We start from the raw sequence: 11,808 nt of genomic DNA on the forward strand, positions 1-11,808 counted from the left end.
ATTTAATAGTTGTGTCTTGTTTCACTGTTTATTTCATTGTCTTTAGTGATGGGAGGACAGGGAGCTGCCGTCCTGTATCTCTGCTCTTTTCACAACTAAAATGGCATCTTATGCTTTTAAAGAGTATGTACATATTTTACTCAAACATATGTCATGTATAGAGTATTTAAACACACGTTTCATCGTACCTTCCCTGCCTGTCCGGAGCTTAGAACAGGGTAACCAGATTGTGAGCGTTTTTATCAGGGAACAGGCAAATGTTCGGGAAGCCAAGAGATATTTCAGTAGCAAAAAATACTTAGTGTTTTTGAAAATGATAACAGAACCTTGATTTTTGAGTGCGTTGTAGTTGTTAGGGTTTCTATGGCTTGATGTGGAAGTTAACCAGCTGTACGTCTTTTTTTTTTCTTTATTTTTTAATAAATGAGTCACCGTGAGGGTACAGTTACAAATTTACCCATCTTCGTGCTTGTGTTTCCCTCATACAATGTTCGAGAACCCTTCCTTCCACCAGTGTCCATTCTCCACCACCAGTGAACCCAGTATCCCTCCCACCCTCCAATCCCGTCCCCTCCCCACCCCACCCCGCCTCTGTGGCAGGGTATTCCATTTTGTTCTCTCTCCTTTTGGGTGTTGTGGTTTGCGATGGGGGTATTGCATGGCCATCGTGTTCAGTCTCTAGTCTACTTTCAGCCCGCTTCCAGCTGTATGTCTCTAAGGCGAGACTGTGTTCGCCCTTATCTGGGTCCTCCCACTGGCTGCCTTGAGTTGATGTAACTGTCCAGCAGATGGCGCTGACGTGCCAGTGTACCGGGGCAGGATCTTCCTACAAAAATGAGGGTATTTCTAGGACGATGTATTAGCACAAACTGAAGATTGCATTTTTAGGTTTGGGTTAAATGTTTAGAAACAACTGAGGTGAGCCAATTCTCAAATGCCCTGTTGTATAAAGGCAAACTTCAGAATTTCCAGAAAGTCGACCTGCATCGCGATTGGCAGACCCCAGAACCTCGAGGCTTGATGTGGTTCATCTGCAGGAAGGAGACGGATGTTGACCAGGTGTGGCGGGGAAGAGATCCCTCACACAGGTGCGAGTCATCTGAGAAAACTCGAGCGGAAGCTATGAGCGTGGAGAATGGGCCTGGGGGGTGCATTGTGACCCCCCGCCAGGCCAGGTCCCTGGGAGCCCCAAAGCCGCGAGCCTTGGGCCGGGACCCCTGCGTAACAGCATGGAGATCGCCCCAGCCTCCTCCCTACGGTCCAGCTGAGGCACCACAAGCCCTGTGGGGTCCGGGGCCTGTCTCTCAGGGCTGGGGAGAGACAGGCCACAGGAGGGGCCAAACAGGAGAACTTTTCACTGTGAAGGCGCAGCTGACTCGGGCGGCAGGAGCGGAATCTTAGAGCTGACCGTGGCGTGCCCCTCTCTCCGGTCGTTGCTGCTAATTCTGTGCTGGTCTCTCTCTTCTTTTTTTTTTTTTTTTTAAGCTTTTTGGGTTATACCCGGTGAGGCATAATTCCTCCTTGCTCTGCACTCAGGAATTACTCCTGGCGGTGTTCAGGAGACCCTATGGGATGCTGGGAATTGAACCTGGGTCGGCCGCTTGCGAGGCAAACGCCCTCCCTGCTGTGCTATCGCTCCGGCTCCTCCTTCAATCCCTTTCTAACCCAGTAGCCAGATCCTCTCTCTGATTATAGATCTGATTAGACTACTCTTTCCCCCAGTGCTCTCCTTTCCCCGGCCCCCCAGTCCCCCTGAGAGTAGCGGGGAAAGAGGCACCGCACAGCCAGCTTGCTCTGCACCTTCCCAGTCCCGTGTCTCTCTCTGCACGGGGCAAAGGCGCTTCCCCGAGTCCCCCAGGTCTGTCTTACTCCTTTTTCAGAGGACCTGGGTCCTTCCCAAGATTCCCCACAGTGTTTACGTGCCCAGTTGGCAGCGTTCTTGCACTTGCGGTTACCCCTGCAGATGGCTGTGTCTTTCTCAGTGAGGGAGCCGGGTCTGGCTGACGTTATTAGGGGCGACCAGTGTATCTAGGACCCGGATTGCTGAAAACCCAGCCACGATCCTCCTAGGTAGAAATCCAGGAAAGGTGAGACGACTTCCCTCCCAGACAGATTCAGGAATGCGCCCAGCAAGCCTGGACTCTCCCCTGCCGTAACCTGGAAAGAGATGACCCAATTTCCACTCCCAGGAGAGGGAAAACCTAACATTTGGCTCACTCATGCAGTGAGAGACGTCACGGCAGTAAGTAGAACAAAAAAGGGATGAATTACTCTTACATGCCAAAAAAAAAAAAACAAACACGCATGCGTCTCACTGATGAAAGGCAACGTGGAAGGGAGCAGAGGCAGATGTTCTGGATGCTTCTGCGTTCGGGAGTCGGGTTATCAGGGATGAGAGCCGAAGGCCGGTTTCTTGGGGAGCACCCCACCAACTGCTGTTCAGGGAGCACTGACTAGCAGCGCTGGGACGAGCCTGAAGCAGCAGCAGCCTGGGTCCGGGCCGCCTGGCTGGGTGCTGGACTCGGCCCTGTGACGGGCAGTGGGCTGACTCCCAGGGAGGCATCTCCCCGGGGCGAGAGGGCACAAGCCAGGCGGCCTAAGGATTAGGCCCCAGCCCGAGGCTTCGGTGTCTGCTGCCAACTGTCTCTCAGGGGCTGCAGGGTGCGGTTTGGATGGTGAATGCCCTGGGGTCAGTGGATTCCCAGTGGCAGCTGTGGTCTCCCAGCTGTGCTGTAATTTGGGGGGAGGGAGGGTGGCTCGGAGCCCTTCCTGGGTCCCGCCCTCCAGAGGGAATCACTGTCATCCTGTTGCGCATCGATTTGCTCGAGCGGGCACCAGTAATGTCTCTCATGGAGAGACTTATTGTTACTGTTTTTGGCATATCCAATACGCCACGGGGAGCTTGCCAGGCTCTGCCGCGCGGGCCCGATACTCTCGGTAGCTTGCCGGGCTCTCTGAGAGGGGTGGAGGAATCGAACTCGGGTCGGCTGCATGAAAGGCGAACGCCCAACCGCTGTGCTATGGCTCCAGCCCGCCCTCCAGAGGATGAATATTAATTAATACGTTTGGTGACGGTAAATAAAGATACATGCGAGCCAGTCTGAAGTCTGTTTTGTTTTCCTCCCTGACTTGAAAAGAATCGAAGGCGTTTGTTACGGATGCTCTAAGGTACTGGCTGGTGCTGGATGGTGGGGGTAGGACCTCTGGCTGGAAAATTACCCTGAAGACAGTTCTCTTTAGGGATGGGGAGAGGAGGGGGTGGCAGGGAGAAATTCTTCTCTTGTTCTCTTTCAAATTGCCCCAGTTGCTTTGAAAGATTCTGCCAGCCCGGCATGAAATATGCTGTTGAGTTCCAATGAGAGTGATGACTTTTTTTTTTTTTTTTGATTTAATGAAAAAAGCCTAAAACAATCCAGAGAAAAGACAGCAATTCATGGGAAGGGTATTATTCCGTGTCACTCTATCTGATTTGGAATGGGCTGGGAAGAGGCCTTTGATGAAATGCTATAAAATGCTGGCGTTTAAATGGTCTTGATACAAAGAATGAATCACCTTTTCATGTTTTCCAAATACGCAGTTCTCATCTCGGGTTCAATAGCAGTCTATCAGAGCAGATCTAAATACGGCTGATAGCATCAGGTATCACACAGAAGACAGTTTCCCTAAAAGTTTTAAATTACCTCTGCCTGGAGTCAAACTATTCTAGGCCTTTGAAACAAAGCACCGAAGGCAAGAAAATCATTTAAATAACCTGCCAGCAACTTAGAAGGCCTGTGAGATTTGGATAGCTCCGAGCTAGGAACGTGTTGCTCTGAGCTAGGAACATGCTTGTAACCTTTTCTGGAAGTCTTCGGGAGTAGATAAACACAGAAGCAGAGACTGAGAGTAACACAAAAGGCTACTGAAGGGGCCTGAGCGATAGCACAGCAGGTAGGGCATTTGCCTTGTAAGTGGCCAACCCGGGTTCAATCTCTGGCATCCCATATGGTCCCCCAACCGCTGCCCCGAGTAACCCCTGAGCATATCTGGGTGTGACTCCCCCCCCTGAAAAAAAAAAAAAAGCAGAAAAGCAGAGGCCTGAGCTAGAGACAGCTGACAGGATGCTGTTGGACGCCCATCCCCCCAGCTGGTCCCCCACGCCCTGCTAGGAGTGATCCCTGAGCACAGAACCAAGAGCACTGCCTGAGCACTGGGCTATACAGGTTGCTAAAGCAAGTCCTGAAGTTCACACGGGGCCCAAGAGTGAGCTTGGCCAAGTCTGCTCCGCCCCACACAGGACAGTGGGTTGGTGGAAATCCGGGTGCATTTCATCCTCATTGCCAGAGTGATAGCACAGCGGTTGGGTTTTCACCTTTCACGCCGCCGACCCGTGTTCGATTCCTCTGTCCCTCTCAGAGAGCCCGGCAAGCTACTGAGAGTATCCCGCCTGCACGGCAGAGCCTGGCAAGCTACCCGTGCGTATTGGATATGCCCAAAACAGTAACAATAAGTCTCTCCATGAGCGACGTTACTGGTGCCCGCTTGAACAAATCGATGAGCAACGGGATGACAGTGACAGTGACAGCTGCTCTCATCATAACACCAACAGCCCCAAGAGCGAGAGCAGCGGGGACGTAATTGCTCAAAGGTCCCAGTAGTGGGGAAGCCAAAGCAAGAACAAGGGCCAGAGCACCACGCAATGATGCATGGCCAGGGGCCACTGGGGGCATGAGAGATCCTTTCGCCCCGTTCCGAGCGGTGCCTGGAGCAGAGAAACCGCGCGGCCCCGCTCCCCCGACTCCCTCCGCCCCTCCGTCCATGAAGTAGAGGGACACGCAGGCTGCTCTGCAGAGGGACCAGACACTCGCCTCCACCGTTCCTGTCCGCTCCTCATAGCTTCCTCACCAAAGAAGCCGTTTTCACGGGAGAAGGCTGTTGTATCGTCTTTCCTTTCAGGCTAGGATTTGTGTGGGAGCACATGGGAGCTGGGAGACACGGTGACAGGCGAGGACATGTCCCCTTCCCAAGGAATAAACAGCCCTTGGTCTGGGCGGGAGGGTGGCCTGAGTCCCAACGCGGCTGGTGGCACAAGGAGAATGTGAATCTGAATTTCTCTTGGGACCTGGCGTCCTGGTTAGGAAGGGTTGTCAAGTGATGCCCAGATTTAACCAACGGTTAGAAGCACAGAGCAAGAGGCGTTGTACACACACACCCAGGGCTGGAGCGTGGTACAGTGGGTCGGGTGCTGTCCTGGAGTGCAGCCAGCCTGGGTTTGACCCCCCAGCATCCCATATGGTCCCCTGAGCATCACATCTGGTGAGATGTGGACCACAAAAACCTGTAACAATGACGTCTGCTTACACATCTTCCAAAGCCCTGATTGCCAGCCACCACGGATCAGAGATGGCTAAGAGCAGGGACTCCTAACACCAGAGACCAGGGAATGTGGCTCAGAATTCTCCCACAGTTTACCCCAAAAAAGTAAAGAGTGCATGCACTCGCATCAGTTGTTTTGAAACCCTATTGTCAAAGGAGGAAGCCGCATCTCTTAACTCTGCTCAAGAAGGAAATAGACACAGAGGGAATGTATCTTGCACCACAGTAGTCATACAAAATAACATAATAGGAGACTGACACCCAAGGACAGTAGACACAAAGGCCAGGAATATTGCTCCATACTTGGAAGCTGCCTCATGAGCTGGGGGAGAAGGCAGCTGGGATAGAGAAGGGATCACTAAGTCAGTCAATGGTGGTTGGAGGGGTCGTTCGGGATGGGAGATGTGTGCTGAAGGTAGATAAAGGACCAAACACGATGGCCTCTTGGTATCTGTATTGCAAACCATAATGCCCCAAAGTAGAGCGAGAGTATGGGGGAGATTGTCTGCCATAGAGGCAGGGGAGGGGTGGGGATATTGTTGGTATGGGGCGGGGCGGGATACTGGGAATACTGGTGGTGGAAAATGTGTACTGGTAGAGATGGGTGTTTGATCACTGAGTGACTGAAACTCAAATGTGAAAGCTTTGTAACTGTATCTCACAGTGATTCAATTAAAAAACAAAACAAAACACCGCAGCTGTCAATTGCTTATATATGATTTTAGCTGACATGTTACCCCACTGCTATGATGGACTAAGAGATTTTCTAACCTTGCCGGAAAGGGGACGAGCAAGGGTCTTCTCTAGAGGAGAAGATGGTAGTGGGCAAAGTTTTTCTCTTTAATAACAGCAAGAAACACCTAAACGAGCTGCAATACCACCAGAGAGTTTGCCAGGAAGTCGGTAAAGCAGACAGAGCTATTAGCCTCAAGACAGAGTGGGTTGTTCTTAGGGTGACAGGATACAATTTGCCGGGCACCCCTTTTTCCTGATGCATCAGCATCGACTAAGAAAACTCCGTTTGATTAGTTATGCTTGGGGACTCCTGTTCGCTCTGCCGAGATGTGGCAAATGAAGCCACCCAGGTCTCCACTGTCCTCTTGGTTTAGAAGTGCTGCCAACGGCACATCCCAGAGTCTGTTTTCTTCCGAGACTGATGTTTCCCAAGCGGGTGGGGGACCCTTTCAGTCCTGCAGGCTCCCAGAGCAGTGTTTGAATTAAGTGTGGCTGGAAAAGACGCTCTCTGCTCCCTTCAAGCCCTCGTCGAAACATACATGTAGTTTTGCATTTTTCTTGTATTCCATGGGACCTGGCGTTGGCCCTGGCGCTCTGTGTCTGTCAAACATTTCCCACAAATCCTTTCCTGTCGAGGCGTCTGGTAGATCATGCCGGCGTGCCTTTGCCTTCCTGCCTGCGAGATACGCGTCAATTCCCGTCTGCGGACAGGCAGCCGTGGGAAGCCGATCATGAGCCCTCACTTGCCTCGCTTCATCTTCTGAAGGGCCCTGCAACTTGCTTTTGGGGTCACACCTGGCAATGCTCAGGGGTTCCTCCTGGCTCTGCACTCAGGAATTACTCCTGGCGGTGCTCAGGGGACCCTGTGGGATGCTGGGAACCGAACCCTGGTCAGTCGTGTGCAAGGCAAACACCCTACTCACTATGCTATATTGCTCCAGCCCCTTGTTTTACTTTGTTTTTGTATTCTGGGGCCACACAGGGCTGTGCTCAGGGAATCCTCCTGACTCAGCACTCAGGGGTCACTTCCAGCAGGGGTCAGGGGAGACCCTGTGTGGTGCTGGGGACGGTACCCAGGGCAGCCACGTGCAAGTGCCTTTCTCACTGTACTATCGGCAGGAGCAATGCCTCTCCCGTTCACAGAGCCAAAATGCAAAGTAGAGCGGATCAGTTGGAATCAACACTTTCAGCTTCCCTCCTCTTACCCCTCCCCATATCACTATCCCCCCACCCCCCTACACACAGGGCATCTCCATGAAGGAGAGCTGGGGGTGCTGAAAGCAGCTTTGCAGGTGGGGGTCCCGGGTTGGATCCATGGCACTGCAGAGAGTGACTCCTGAGCACCACCGCTGGCTGTGGCCCCAACACAAAAAAAGAAACTCGAGCCAAATTTTATACGGTGAAGACATCTGGACTGGAGAGTGGGTTTGACTTTTGTCACGACATCCTGTTTCCTGGACACAAGAGTGTTCCCTGGGAGGCCCGAGCAATAGCACAGTGGGGAAGGTGTTTGCCTTGTACTTGGCCAACCCAGGTTCAATCCCCGGCATCCCATAGTGTCCCTTGAGCACCGCCAGGAGTGATTCCTGAGTGTAGAGCCAGGAGGAACCTCTGAGCATCGCTGGGTGTGACCCAAAAAGGAAAAAAAAAAAAGGGTGTTCCCTGGAAAGTGCCTGCCATAGAGGCAGGCTGGGGTTGGGGTGTAGGTGGGGAAATGATAGGAGGGAAACTGGGGACACTGGTGCTGGGAGATGTACACTGGTGAAGGGATGGGTGTTGGGAAACTGTACAACTGAAACCTAACCATAAGCAGCCTTGTAAGGGTTTATCTCACAGTGATTCAAATAAATAAATAAATAAATATTTTTTTAAAAAAGCACAAAATGTTCCAAGTGCAGTAAATATAATCATTTTATAAGTGTTAAGATTTTTTGGCAGGACCCCTGATCAGCTGTTTTTCTTTTTTAAAAATTTTAAATGCATTAAGATAATAAGGCAAATCAAATATCTAAAAAGAAAAAAAAAAGATGTTCCCTGAGCACAGAGCTGGGAGTAAATCCTCTGAGTACTGCTGAGTAGCCCTGTCATCCTGTTGTTCATCGATTTGCTTGAGCGGGCACCAGTAACGTCTCCATTGTGAGACTTGTTGTTACTGGTTTTGGCATATCAAATACACCACGGGGAGCTTGCCAGGCTCTGCCGTGTGGGTGGGATACTCTCGGTAGCTTGCTGGGCTCTCCAAGAGGGACGGAGGGATCAAACCTGGGTCAGCCATATGCAAGGCAAACGCCCTACCCGCTGTGCTATGGCTTCAGTCCTGCTGAGTTTGGTGCCCAAATTGTAGCTATAGCTAAAGATACAGATATGTCAGAACTGCAGGAAGTGAGTGGGTGGTCCAGCACACGCTTTGGCTTACTCTGATGGGCATTTGCAATGCGAGGCCACCTCAGAGGTAACTGCATCTGTCCCTCGGGAGTTACCCCAGGCCTGACCGCACTTGCCTGCAGGGCAGACTTGCTCTCACACACACAGACAGGGGAACACACGGTCATGACACAGTTTTTCCAGAAGGAACACGCGAATTCCTCACGGGCAGAGCATGCATTTTCAAAATTGGATTGACTTTTTTCTTCTCTTTACCAAAAAACACTGATCCAGTTTTAAGGTTTTTTTTTTTCCTTTTTTTTTTTTGGGTCACACCCAGCGATGCTCAGGGATTACTCCTGGCTTTGCATTCAGGAATTACTCCGGCAGTGCTCAGGGGACCATATGGGATGCCGGGGATCGAACCCGGGTCGGCCGCATGCAAGGCAAACGCCCTACCCGCTGTGCTATCGTTCCGCCCCCCCCCCCTTTTTTTTTTTTTACAAAAATTACCTTACCATTTTTCATTACGGATTTCACTTGGAAAGGGCTTCCAAGAACATTTGGGACTTTTAGTTCTAGTTGGAATACAGAGCAAACAAACCGGGCTTCATCTTCAGGAGAAACGGAGTTCAGTTTCACACCGTCCGCTTTTCAGCTCTGCAGAATGAAAACATCTTGCTGCAGAATGAAGAAGCAGGGGGGCTTGAGGCGCTGGCTCAGTGGCAGGGCACTTGTCCCCCAGCAAGGGAGACCTTGGGGTGGAGGCCCCGCACGGAAAAAACTATTTTTCCTTGAGATGAAAAGATGGAAAGGAAGAGACTTGGAAATGTCTGAATCAACACAGACGAGCAACGTCAGAAAACAGGGCTGTGACTTGTTTTCCAGAAACCGGATGATTGAGATGACCAGCGCATGGACGGGGCCAACATCCACCAATGCAGCATCCCCCAAGTCCCAACTTATATAATAATGTGGGGGAGGGGGAGTGCGTGGGGGGGTACTCAGGGTTTGCTCCTGGCTCTGCACTCAGGCACCACTCCTGGCTGTCGCTGGCGACCTGTGCTCTGTACTATCTCTCACCTGTCCGATAACATGCTCTTGATTCTAATCCAAGGCTGACTTTTCTAGGAAAGGAAGGCGTCAGGGTAGCTGGGAACTTCTTCAGTCTTCTTTATGCTTGGAAAAAAACTCATGTTCTTCCAAAAGATGGTGTGCATGTGCATGCCTGTGTGTTGTGTGTGTGTGTGTGTGTGTGTGTGTTGTGTGTGTGCACCCATGTATATGTTTGTGTATGTGTGTACCTATGCCCGTGCGTTCCTCTTTACAAGGTTACTTTTACAGCACATGGAAATAATGGAATTAAATTTCCTTCTTTCTTTCGGCTACAAACCTTTATAAAGGTTGCTATAAATGTCATAACGACTTTGTTTCCTGAAAAGTAATTTTCCTGTCAGTCTGATCTGTTCCTTTGAGATACCATATTATTAGTCCAGGACGATTTCTTTAAAGTGCATCAAAGTATATGCTTCGGTGTATTTTTATCATTTCACTCCTTTGCAGTGGATTTTTTTTTCCCCCCACGAACTTCAAGGCTTGCTTCCAAGTCACTAATTATTCATAAAGGAGGGCGAGATTGCCTTATTTTATCCTCCTAATGAAATGCATTAAAGTTTAAGAAAAACCCTTCACGGTGTTTAAAATGCCAAAAAAGAGCTTAGGAAATGAAAAGTCATCGCCAGCTCAAATGTGAATTTAAAAAAGGAAAAAAAGATGGGGGCGGGGGAGGGAGGAGAAGGCGGACCTGCTGGGCAAGCAGTGAGAGGAGGTTAGAGGGAACGGAGAGAGGAGAAGGGAGAGGAAGGAGCCCTCACTGTACGTTTACGGCTTCCCATCATCCAGGTTCACCAGGTACGAGAAAGCCAGCCCAGAAAGGGACCGGAAGTGAGGCGGTCAGCGGGACTCACCAGTGATGTTGCTCTTAGAACAAAGCCACCAAACCTTCCCTTTTCTCAAGGGCTCTGAAATCGAGACAAATACTCCTCAAGAAAGCAGGATGCTCAGGCAGGGAGGAAAAAAAAAATAATGTAAGGATTTTTTTTTTTTCTGGTACGTCAGGAAATCGTTGGCTCAAGTGCACAAAACAAGCTTTTGTTTTTTATCTTCTAGTTATTCGACATTCAGCTAAAAGGGAATCTTTTCAAGACGCGCAATTAAACAGAAGGGGAATATGCTCTGGATTATGTGAGTTTAATGTCAATTGATTTAGAGCCCATAAGAGAAACCAATTTTCCTTTTTTTTTGTGAGATGTATTGATTTAAGACAAAAAGCAGCCATTGATCATATCTCTGGAGGGCAAAGGTGACCCGAGGAGAGAGGGAAAATATATGAAAAGCAATCTGTACGCAAACATTTCTTTCTGAGATTTAATTTACTATGCCCTCGTTTTATTTTCCCCAAAGGGTTTTATCTTCAAGGATCAAGATAAAGATATACACACATGCACGCACGCACCCATGCACGCAATCTGTAATGTGTGCTGTCCCACCGAGCCCCTTCGTGAGATAAACAAAGGAACACATTGCTGTTAACAAAAGAGACGAGGCAAGAAGCTCACTTAGTGAGGCACGAAGTTTTCTTCAGCACTCAGAGTCTCCTCCAAGGATTTTTCCATGCTCTTGTCGTTTCATCTTCCAATGGACTCTCTAGGAATGCAATGACTTTCAAAGAATACATTAATGCAGGAAAAGGAAAACTTCTTTGTAATTATAATGAGTGGGTTTCTCTGCCCCCTTGTGGCATTGGTAATGAGCTTGTTGGCTCTGTTCCTCAGCTGTGCATCTTGAGCTCTCCTTTCAGTCTTCTCTGCTTTTTTTTTTTTTTTCTCCTGACGGAGGGTAATCACCACTGGGCTTGTTTAACCACGAAAATTGAATGAGCTTATTTGCACCATAAACCCCCCATGGCGGGTAGTGGCTCAACCTTGGGCCTCTGGAAATGCAGTTCTTTTCCCTAATCTTCTAGAGGAATTTCTCCAGGCCCTAGAAACCTTCCACATGTTCTTGCTGAGAAAGGTAATTCTGCTGTTCCTGGGTGGAATGTTCTAGAAAGTCAGTTAGATTAAGCTGGGGGCTAACCGGCCTACATCTTCCATGTCCATCTGGGTTTCTGTCCACCCAGGCTAACATTACTGTGAGTGGGGCAGCTCTGACTACTCTGCTTAGCAAGTGGGCTTCAAAGATTTTGATCGTCTGTTACTTGATGTATAAACATTTACAATTATTATGTTCTCTGGTGGGCTGGAGCAATAGCACAGCGGTAGGGTGTTTGCCTTGCACATAGCCGACCCAGGT

This window comes from Sorex araneus, chromosome 5 (assembly GCF_027595985.1).
Source record: "Sorex araneus isolate mSorAra2 chromosome 5, mSorAra2.pri, whole genome shotgun sequence".
NCBI classification, from domain to species: domain Eukaryota; kingdom Metazoa; phylum Chordata; class Mammalia; order Eulipotyphla; family Soricidae; genus Sorex; species Sorex araneus.